Raw genomic sequence first — 12,244 nt, 5'->3', positions numbered from 1 at the left:
AAAATCGCTTAGCTTTAGTTGACTCCAGACGAATGCGTACATTTCCTCTAGAATCAGAGAAGAAGAAGTACTGCTCTTTCTCAAGCCTTCATAAGGAATAATGAATATCACCGGCACCTCCCTCTGGCACACGGCAGGTATTTATACACCCAGGCCAGGGTGTTAATTAGCCAGAAGAAGGTAGCCACTGGGCTAAATATCCTAAAGATAAAGCTTCTAAGAAGTTGTATGCAATGACAAATGAAGAGATCTCCTGCAACCAACTGCAGGGTGACTGTCACTTCTGACACACCCATGACAGTACCCCCCATCTGTACGAGTGACCTCTGGACACTCAGGACCGGGTTTCTCAGGATAAGAGGTGTGACATGAACGAACCAATCTGGGAGCGTTCACCTCTGATTCTGAAACCCACATCCTCTCCTATGGACCATAGCCCTTCAAATGCACCAAGTATTGTAGAGATCAACGTTGGAGACAAGAATCTGCATTCCTTGAAATCTGGAACTCCAGATTACCATCAACGATTACTGGGGGCGATGGTAGAGATTAGGGTCAAGAGGTTCTACTTACTTCTTGAGTAAGGAGCTGTGGAACACGTTGTGGACCTTAAGGGCCTGATGAAGTTCAAGACAACATTGCTGGGTTATTTTATAGGAACCAATAAACCTAGGTCCCAGCTTCCAAGAAGGAACTTTCAATCTTATATTCCTGGTAGACAACCACACAAAGTCATTCACATTCAAGTCCTGTCTCCCATGATCTTTCAATTACTCAGAACACCCTGCCATACCGAGGAGAGCAAAGATGCAAACCATTCCTCCTCAGGAACTCCTGAAGCTCCTCCCCCACTAAAGGTACCAAACTGTGGGTGATAACTATATGCACCGAAGAACGGACACCTGCCAGTGGATTCTTGACGATGATTATTAATGGCAAATTCTGTCAGCGGTAGGTAGGATGCCCAATCCTCCTGATTTTCAGAGACAAAACACCTCAGGTAGGTCTCCAAATTCTGATTAACATGCTCAGTTTGTTCATTCGACTGAGGGTGGAAGGCAGAGGAAAAGGACAGCTGCACCCCCAGTCGAGAGCAGAGCTTGGAAACAAACTGGGTCCCCCAATCTGATACCACATCGGAGGGAACCCTGTGAAGCTTCACAATCTCTTTTATGAACACTTGTGCAAGTGTCTTGGCATTCGGAAGGGCAGGTAATGTGACAAAGTGAACCATTTTACTCAACCTATTTACTACCACCAAAACCACCGTTTTACCGTCAGAAACCAGTAGGTCAATAATAAAATCCATGAACAAGTGTTTCCATGGCCTACTAGGGATTGGTAGTGGAAGAAGAGTACCAGACGGACGGGTATGCGAAACCTTAGAACGTGCACAAATACTACAAGCAGCTACGTGTTCAATCACATCCTGATGCAACCCCGGACACGAAAAATGATGAGAGAGGAGGTCCGCAGTTGCCTTACCACCTGGATGCCTATCAATCACAGAGTTATGATGTTCATTAATTACTTTGCGGCCCAGATTAGAGGGTACAAGTAACCTTCCTGAAGGGCAGGATGCATGGGCGTCCCCCTTAGCCTCCAACACCTCATCTTCCAGTTCAAGATAAAGAGCCAAAATGACTACCCCTTTCTGTAATATCGGGGCAGGGTTCTCATGGTCGCCACGACCAGGGAAGCTACGGGACAAGCAATCAGACTTGACATTTTTGACCCCTGGACGGAAAGTGACAACAAAATTGAACCTAGTAAAAAACAGGGACCATCTGACTTGCCCAAGGTTGAGTCGTTTAGTTCACTGGAGATATGACAGGTTCTTATGGTCATTAATAAGAGTAATAGGATGAACAGCCCCCTTAAACCAATGTCGCCATTGTTCGAACACCAATTTGCTTGCAAAAAGTTCCTTATTACCCACGTCATAATTTCTCTCAGACAATTTTTAAAAAAGAAGGCGCTTGGATGCCATTTACCAGGGAATGGACCCTGAGACAACACAGCCCCAACCCCGACATCCAATGCATCAACCTCCACAATAAAGGGTTGGGAAACATCGGGTTGACTGAGTATAGGTGCAGTGACAAAATGATTCATTAAGGAAGAAAAAGCCTTGAGGCATCCAACCGTTTGGAAAAATCAGACCCTTTCTTAGTCATGTCAGTAAGGGGTTTCACAATTACAGAGCACCGTATTTTTCGCTTTATAAGATGCACTTTTTTCCCCCAGATTTGGGGGGAAAAGAGGGGTGTGTCTTAGAAAGTGAAATCACCTTACCGGCTGCAGTGGAGCGGCTCCGGGAAATGTGAACGACATGCTGGAGATGCTGCAGAGTCAGGATGTGGCTGCAGGCCCCATACTGTCTCCCAAGTTCTGTGCTGGAGGTGTCCACAAGATACCGACAGAGTGCCCGCATCTTCCATACTGTCCTATGTGATGGACTCCTGGAAAATGGCCGCCGGAGGCAGCACATGCTCAGATTGAGATCTCGGGAGACGGAAGCTGGATGTGAAACCGCATGAGGGAAACATAGCGGATCTCTGGAATACTGCGGTGCTGGACGGAAATCCCTAGGGCTAACAGGACCTGTTAAAGAAGGGATAATCCGAGCTCAACATAAAATGATTGAACAGTACTGTGTTGATGGAACATGAACCAGAGAGTACTGTGCCTGATAATGCTTGTTAAAGACTGATGTACTTGAACTGTCCAGTAAAGATGAACGTGTTAAAACAAACCGAGTGGCCCCTGATGTGTGTGCGGAGGGTCCTGGAACTGAGGACGCAGAGACTGTGAAGGCCTCTGGCCTGCAAGTGCATACGATGCAATGTGCTGTACACAGCACAACACTGATGGAATGGGACACAATTTTCTTGTAATGTGCCTGGGCATTTTGGAGCAGCAGATCACCTACGACTACAACATTTCAGACCAATATTGTGGACCTTTCAATGTGAAAGCACTTTCACATTGCTTGAGAAAGGTCCACAATATTGGACCAAAACGTTGACACAGCGCCATGGGCTATTAAATAATTTATTTTTTCATCTTCTATTTGTGTGCTGCCTCCAATTTTTTGTGGATATTGATCTATCTACCTACTCCATATCTATCTATCTATCTATCTATCTAGCTATCTATCTATCTATCCCATATCTATCTATAAATATCTTTGCACATCTAATAACATACCAAAGAGAGACAAGCGTTGCTTTCATCCATTTCAGCGATTTTCCTGCCCCCCAGCCCTCCTGTTAGGGTCTTCCAGAAAAATGCTTGAGTTTCCCATTGACTTGCATTATACTCGGTACTTGAGTCGAGCCCGTCCGAGCGTCCAACCTGCTTGATTTGAGTACTGAACACTCAAGCATTTTAGTGCTCCATCATCTTTAGTAGAGGGTCTCTTATAGTTTTTTAAGATTGAAGGTACACTTAAGTCCATCATATTCAACCTATAGCCTAACATGAAGATACCAAATCTCAGGACTACAACAATCATCATAGATGAAGGCGACTCGATATGCATATTTAAAGCAACCACAAAAAAATGAGACATTGCCACTTCCAATATTGGATCAAAAAACATCATCAATTTTATTGAATTACTAGACATACAAAATCTAAAAACATAGAGCATGCTAAGTAATCATGTTCAAAAGAGGGGAGATTTCCCCAGAATATACAATGAGGTTAAACATAATGAGCTCAAAGCAAGACCAGAGCAAAACCGGCCCGGGCACAAGGGTAGTATGTAAATGTATATAAAAGAGGGGGAATGTATCCCCAATGTTATGCACAGCTCACCTGCGTGGGGTCCTTATATGGGTTCTAAAGTGAAGATTAAGTGATCTATATACTCCAAAGAGCTGCACTCACAAGATGAGACTAGTGAGCATCAGGCAATACACCCACACTAATGGTATAATAGGTTTACCTCAAATAATAACATTATCAATAATGCGTCAAACACTCACCCATGGCCCCTCGATGCCTCGCCCTGATGCCCCCTATAGCCTAACATGTTGATCCAGAGGAAGCCTAAAACCCCATGGGACATACAGTTGAAACTAGAAGTTTACATACACTGTTTAAAAATACACATATGCATGTTTTTCTCAATATCTAACATGAAATTAGAATAAACCTTTCCCTTTTTAGGTCAATTAGGATTACCATAATTTTTAAAATTTGCCAAATGCCAGAATGAGAGAGAGGGAATGTTTTAAGGCATTTTATTACTTACTGCAAAGTGAAAAGTTTACATACACTAAGATAGCTATGCCTTTCAACAATTCTGGACTGCCCATGTGATGATGTCATGTGTTTGGAAGTTTCTGATAGTTTTTTTGGCAACATCTGAGTTAGAGACTCACCTGTGGATGTATTTTAATGCACACATGAAGCACACTGCTTCTTTGCGTAGCATCATGGGAAAGTCTAAAGAAATCAGCCAATATATCAGGAAGAGAATTGAGGACTTGCACAAGTCTGGCTCATCCTTGGGTACAATTTCAAGATACATCAATGTGCCTCCTTCATCTTTACAAACAATTATATGCAAGTACAAACAAGATGGGAATGTCCAGCCATAATATCGCTCAGGAAGGAGAAGGGTTATGTGTCCCAGAGATGATCGTGCTTTGGTCCGACGTGCATATCAATCCAAGGACAAAAGCAAAACACCTTGTGAAGATGATGGTTGAAGCTGGTAAAGATTATGTCAATATCAACAGTGAAACGAGTACTGTATCAACATTGGCTGAAAGACCACTCTGCCAGGAAGAAGCCATTACTCCAAAAGAATCATAAAAAGCCAGATTAATGTTTGCAAATGCACACAGGAACAAAGACCTTAATTTTTGGAGACATATCAAGTGGTTTGATGAAACTAAAATTGAAGTTTTTGGGCATAATGACCATCATTATGTTTGGAGGAAAAAAGGAGAAGCTTGGAAGCCTAAGAACACCATCCCAACTGTGAAACACGGGGGTGGCAGCATCATGTTGTGGGGTTGTTTTGCTGCAGGAGGGACTGATGCACTTCATAAAATAGAAGTCATCACGAGAAAAGAAGATTATGTTGCAATACTGAAGCAACATCTCAAGACATCAGCCAGGAAGCTAAAGCTAGGGCAGAAATGGGTCTTCCAAATGGTCCATGACCGGAAGCATACTGCCAAAATGGTAACAAAGTGGCTTATGGATAACAAAGTCAATGTTTTGGAGTGGCCATCAGAAAGCCCTGATCTCTATCCTATTGAAAAATTATGGGCAAAGCTGAAAAGGCAGGTACGAGTAAGGCGACCTACAAATCTGGATCAGTTACACCAGTTTTGTCTGGAGGAATGGGCACAAATTTTGACCAACTATTGTGAGAAGCTTGTGGAAGGATATCGCAAAAGTTTGACCCAAATCATTCAGTTTAAGGGCAATGGTACCAAATACTGATGAAATGTATGTAAAGTTTTGACTTTGCAGTAAGTAATAAAAAAGCATTCTCTCTCTCATTATTCTGGAATTTGGCAAATATTAAAAATTATGGTAATCCTAATTGACCTAAAGCAGGAAATGTTTATTGTGATTTAATATCAGATATTGAGAAAAACATGCATATGTGTCTTTTTATATAGTGTATGTAAACTTCTAGTTTCAACTGAAGTTTCACAGTTTTTAAGGAAGAAGGTAGACTTAAGTAGACTTTATGCACCCGCAACTGGAAATCTAAGTAGAAGAAAGCATCAGACAAGTTGATTGGATTTCAACATGCCCAAATTGTTTGTTCTTATGGGAGATAATTTATAGCCAGAGGAATGTGGATGCACCTTCACTAATCAAGAACACATGCAGGTGTACGGTGGTTCAGGAGGAAAAGCTGTCAGCTGAATGAGCATTAGATAAACAGCTACCTAAGGTATATATGCACCCTTAGGCCATTCTTTTGTGACTTCTGTTTAAGCAGGCACTTTGAATACCTTTAATTAAAAAGTACAGTATAATACAAGGGTTTCATTGCAAAGTGACTTTGCAAATCTTATTCTTAATCAAATCTTAGTTAATTAGCTTCATATTGAAGTATATTTTAGTTATTTGCAATACCCAGACCCTATTGCCACCTACTTTTATAGGAGCTTCATAGGGTTTTTATACCAGCTTGGTACGGAATCCTTGCTACTCACTTTAGAAAGCCGGTAAAATCCTTGCCATGATTTTACAATGTACATGGTAAGCTAACTCAATGAGTCAGTAGCTTATAGTATTGGGGATTTCTCATGAGACTGCTACAGTTGGTTAAATGCTGAACAATTTCAAAAATAAATCTTGCTTCTATAAGAATTTTTCAAACTTTTGATAAAGCATGCTTCCTAATACATGCTATAATTTAGAGGACGAACTAGTTCAATTCATTCCTAAATATCACTAATTAAATACACTGGTGCATAATTTCTTCATTATCACACTTTGTTTTATGCCATTTCTTTCAATTAAACCTACCCAAACTGTCGCAAAAATAATATACAGTATGCAATATCCCAGTTATATTGCAATGTATCCTTATCTAAGGTCTCACTTTTAAAAATCAGCAAATCAGCTGAAGTTTGAATTCCACAAATTCACTCTTATTCAAGCTGGGAAATTTGATTGTGCATCAAATGGTTTCAATGCGAATGTGCCTTGATTGCTAGTAAAATAAATTGAAAAATTTTTTTAAAACATTTTCTCACCTCACTTCTTACTTGTCCCACTCCCACAGCTTCCTTTACTGGTCCCACGGTCCTTTATTGGCTTCCTCTTTTCAGCTCTAGTCTTCACCTTTTCAGTCTTCATTCTTAAGGACCTATTACTTAGAGTAGGCCTCTCAAGTGAAGATGAGCAGAATCAACTTTGAGTCAAATTATCTGAAATTTGCAGTTCTTCACGAATTTGAACAATTTGAAATTTCTGGTGCCTTTGCTGAAGCATCAGACATTGGGTTAATGATGCTATGTGTGGTCATGTAGATTTCTCACTCTCTTCTTCTTGTTAAATACACAATGTCAAATACGCTACTTACAATTCACTGTGAACAAATTTAACACAAATTGAATTTTTCAGACAAATTAGGTGAACTTAGCAAATTCAAATTTCAAATGATTCACTCATTTCTAGTCTTAATATAGCTGTGTCTCAGCTTCTAGATAGAGAAAATGGAAAAAGGAACAGCGCAGATCTAAGTGCAATATTACTCGAAAAAAGTAGTAAAAGGTGGGGTAACTGAACACTGCTCACCTTGCAGAAGTCTTGAGATTCAGCATTTAATAGTGATATGACTCCTGTGACTTATAGAGTCTTCATTTGGCTTGCAGCACACTTTGCCAGGAAAATCAGGCCTCCATATAGGATTATCCTTGCAGAAGTCTTGAAATTCACATAACAATAGAACTTTTGAGGCTTATGGAGTCTTTATATGGCATGCAGCACGCTTTACCAGAAGAATCAGGCTTCCATATAGGAAGATCCTGTTAAGGCAGTTAATCAAATAGGTGTGTTCTGGTTAAAGTATTGCGGCGCTTCCAGATAAGATCCAGTAGGTTTTTCATCCAGAATTTATTTTTCAAAAGAATATAAAATATAGAATAGCAAGATACAATGCATTTCAACTCATTGCAGAGTCTTCCTCAGGTATAATTTTATACCTGAGGAAGACTCTGCAATGAGTCGAAACGCGTTACATAGTTAGTAAAGCCGAATAAAGACTTGCGTCCATCAAGTTCGACCTGTTAGTTCTGTAATTGCTAAAGTTGATCCAGAGGAGGGCAAAAACCCCAAATGTTTTAGCCAATCTTCACCTGAGGAAAAATTCCCTCCCGACTCTGAAACCAGCAGTCAGAATAAATCCCTGTATCAACTTACTATTTTATTTTATTTTTAAGTATATGCAGAAATCTGCCTGGTATCTAGAAATGCATCCAGTCCCCGCTTGAACTGGTTTAGTGAATCCGACATTACCGTCTCCTCACTCAGTGAATTCCATATTCTCACTGCTCTTACCGTAAAGAACCCCTTCCTATGCTGGTGCTGAAACCTTTTCTCTTCCAGTCTTAGTGAATGCCCTCTTGTTACCGTAATATCCCTCCTTTTGAACAAATCCCGGCCAAGGTCTCTATACTGTCCCCTAACATATTTGTACACATTTATTATGTCCCCCCTCAACCTTCTCTTTTCCAGGCTGAATAGTCCTAGTTTTGCCAACCTCTCTGGGTATTGCAGTCCCTCCATTCCCTTTATTAATTTTGTTGCCCTCCTTTGTACCTTTTCAAGCTCATTTATATCCTTTCTATATAGTGAGGCCCATAACTGAGCACAGTATTCCAAGTGTGGTCTGACCAGTGCTTTGTACAGTGGAAGAACAATGTTCTCATCCTTTGCAGCTATACCTCTTCTGATACATCCCATTACCCTGTTTGCCCTTACAGCAGCCGCCTGACTTTGGGCACTCCAATTTAGTTTGCTATCAATCAAGATGCCCAAGACCTTCTCCATCTCTGAATTCCCCAATGATTTCCCATTCAGTGAGTACTGGTGACTTCCATTTTTCCTTCCCATATGTATGATCTTACATTTCTCCTCGTTAAACCTCATTTGCCATTTAATGCTCCACCTACCCAGCTTATCCAAATCCCTCTGTAGGTCTGCACTGTCCTCTTTTGTATTAATTGTTTTACATAACTTTGTGTCATCTGCAAATATTGATATTTTACTATTTATCCCGTTGACTATGTCGTTAATAAAGATATTAAATAACATTGGGCCTAGTACAGACCCCTGTGGTACCCCACTAGTGACGCTTACCCAATCTGAGTATATTCCATTTATAACCACCCTCTGCCTTCTATCCTTTAGCCAGTTAGCTACCCACTTGCAGACATTTTCCCCCAGCCCCATCATTCTCATTTTGTATACCAACCTATTATGTGGCACGCTATCGAACGCTTTTGAGAAGTCGAGATACACGACATCCACTGGTTCCCCCTGATCTACTCGAGAGCTAACCTCCTCGTAGAAGTCAATTAGGTTTGTTTGGCAGGAGCGATTCCTCATGAATCCATGTTGGTTCGGGATTAAAAGATTATTAGCATCAAGATGCTCCATAATTGCCTCTTTAATGAAGCTTTCAAAAATTTTGCCCACAACGGACGTCAGACTCACCGGCCGATAGTTTCCGGCGTCACTTTTCGCTCCCTTTTTGAATATTGGCACTACATTCGCCTGTCGCCAATCAAGTGGCACAGACCCAGTCTCAACAGAGTCCTTAAATATAAGATATAAGGGTCTGTCTATCACATTACTTAGTTCCCTTAGTACCCGTGGGTGTATGCCATCAGGTCCTGGTGATTTGTTTATTTTAATGTTACTGAGGCGTTTCTGTACCCCAGCTTGGGTTAGATTTGTCATACTTAGTGGAGGATTAAGTTTGTCACTTCTCATTTCGCCTGTTAGTTCTTTTTCCTTTGTGAAAGTTGACGAAAAAAATTTATTTAATAGATTAGCTTTATCCTCATCTTTCTCTATGATTTTGCCTTCATCACTTTTTATCGGTCCAATATTATTCGATTTAATCCTTTTACTATTTATATACGTAAAGAACAGTTTGGGATTTGATCTACTTTCCCTAGCAATACGTCTCTCTGTTTCCTCCTTTGCTATTTTTATTTGTTTTTTGCAGGTTCTCATTTCTTCCTTGTAACACATTAGTGCCTCCTTGCTGTTTTCCTGTTTTAATCTCTTGAATGCCTCTTTTTTGCTATTTAACGCCCCTTTTACGTTCTTGTTCAACCATATTGGTTTCCTCTTATTTCTGGCCCTTTTATTCCCATACGGTATATACCTCTCGCACTGAGTATTCAGAATTCTTTTGAAGGTTTCCCATTTACTATTCGTATTTCCTTGATTAAGAACTTTGTCCCAGTCTATAAGTTGAAGGTTTTCTTTCAGCTGATCAAACTTCGCCCTCCTAAAGTTTAATGTTTTAGTTGTTCCCTTATTGATAACCCTACTGAAGGGCATTTTGAAATTGATAATATTATGATCACTATTACCTAGGTGTCCCCCTATCTGTACCTCAGTTATTCTATCAGGCCTATTAGTCAATATTAAGTCCAACACGGCCTTCCCTCTCGTTGGTTCCTGCACTAGTTGGGAGAGATAATTATCCTTGATATTTGTCAAGAACCTTTTTCCTTTCTGCGATCTACAGGTTTCTGTTTCCCAGTCAATATCCGGGTAGTTGAAGTCCCCCATTACAATCACCTCATTATGTTTTGCTACTTTGTCTATTTGTCCTAATAGCAGTTTCTCATTCTCCTCTGTTATATTGGGTGGCTTATAGCAGACCCCCAGTAATATTTTATTATTATTTTTTGCCCCCTCTATCTCTACCCACATGGACTCGACCCCCTCTTCTCCCTCTCCTATATCTTCCCTTAGTCTGGGCTTTAGACGTGACTTTACATATAAGCAGACTCCTCCGCCCTTCCCCTGTTTCCGGTCCCTTCTAAATAAACTATAATCTGTTAAATTTACCGCCCAGTCGTAGCTATCGTCTAGCCAAGTCTCTGTTATACCTACGATGTCATACCTCTCCTCCGATATAAGCGCCTGCAGCTCATCCGCCTTATTGGTCAGGCTTCTTGCGTTGGTCAGCATGCACGATAAAACTTTGGGGTTATTTAGCATCCTATTCTTCTCTAACGATCTAACTGTACTATCCCCACCCCCCAGAATAGCGTTGTATCTTGCTATTCTATATTTTATATACTTTTGAAAAATAAATTCTGGATGAAAAAACCTACTGGATCTTATCTGGAAGCGCCGCAATACTTTAACCAGAACACACCTATTTGATTAATCATCTCTAGTCTTGAGACATCATGTAAACCACGTGAAGAATAGTCATTGTCAGAGATGCAGAAGTGTTTCATAATTTAAAAAAAAACACATAAGTCCATCAAGTTCAAACAATAATCCAAATGTGTTGTTCCAGAGGTAGGAAAAAGCCCCATGAGGCAGATGCTATTGCCTCATATTAGAGGAAAATTTCCTTGTCAACTCGACATAAGGCAATCAGACTAGTTTCCTGGATCAATGTCTCATTGAAGAGTCTAGTACTCATAAACCATAATATCAGGTTTATCAAGAAAGGAAGCAAGGACCTCATTGAACCTTTTTAGTGAATCAACCATAGCAGCATCAATGTGGTAAAGTGTACTATAGTCTCACTGCTCATACAGTAAAGAATCATCATCTGTGATGATGTTTAAACCTTCTTTCTTCTAGACCTACAAGATCTTGTCATCACTGCAGACCTAGCAGTAGTAAGATTACTTGAAAGACTTCTGTGATTTCCATTAAAATATTTGTACATTGTAATAAAAATAAAGTGTGATTTTTCCAAAACGAATAACCCCAAGTTTGATAACCTGTCTTGGTATTGCAGTCCACCCATTACCTTAGTAACCTTGGTTGCTTTTATCTACAGTACGGACCAAAAGTTTGGACACATCTTCTCATTTAAAGATTTTTCTGTATTTTCTTGACTATGAAAATTGTACAATCACACTGAAGGCATCAAAACTATGAATTAACACATGTGGAATTATATACTTAACAAAAAAGTGTGAAACAACTGAAAATATGTCTTATATTCTAGGTTCTTCAAAGTAGCCACCTTTTGCATTGATGACAGCTTTGCACACTCTTGGCATTCTCTTGATGAGCTTCAAGAGGTAGTCACTGGAAATGGTCTTCCAACAATCATGAAGAAGTTCCCAGAGATGCTTAGCACATGTAGGCTCTTTTGCCTTCACTCTGCGGTCCAGCTCACCCCAAACCATCTCGATTGGGTTCAGGTCTGGTGACTGTGGAGGCCAGGTCATCTGTCGTAGCACCCCATCACTCTCCTTCTTGGTCAAATAGCTCTTACACAGCCTGGAGGTGTGTGTGGGGTCATTGTCCGGTTGTAAAATAAATGATGGTCCAACTAAACGCAAACCGGATGGAATAGCATGCCGCTGCAAGATGCTGTGGTAGCCATGCTGGCTCAGTATGCCTTCAATTTTGAATAAATCCCCAACAGTGTCACCAGCAAAGCACCCCCACACCATCACACCTCCTCCTCCATGCTTCACAGTGGGAACCAGGCATGTAGAGTCCATCCGTTCACCTTTTCTGCATCGCAGAAAGACACGAT

The sequence above is a fragment of the Phyllobates terribilis genome, unplaced genomic scaffold (assembly GCF_046119375.1).
Source record: "Phyllobates terribilis strain yellow unplaced genomic scaffold, ASM4611937v1 Scaffold_3__8_contigs__length_932513732, whole genome shotgun sequence".
NCBI classification, from domain to species: domain Eukaryota; kingdom Metazoa; phylum Chordata; class Amphibia; order Anura; family Dendrobatidae; genus Phyllobates; species Phyllobates terribilis.
Note: the sequence above shows the minus strand (reverse complement) of the source record.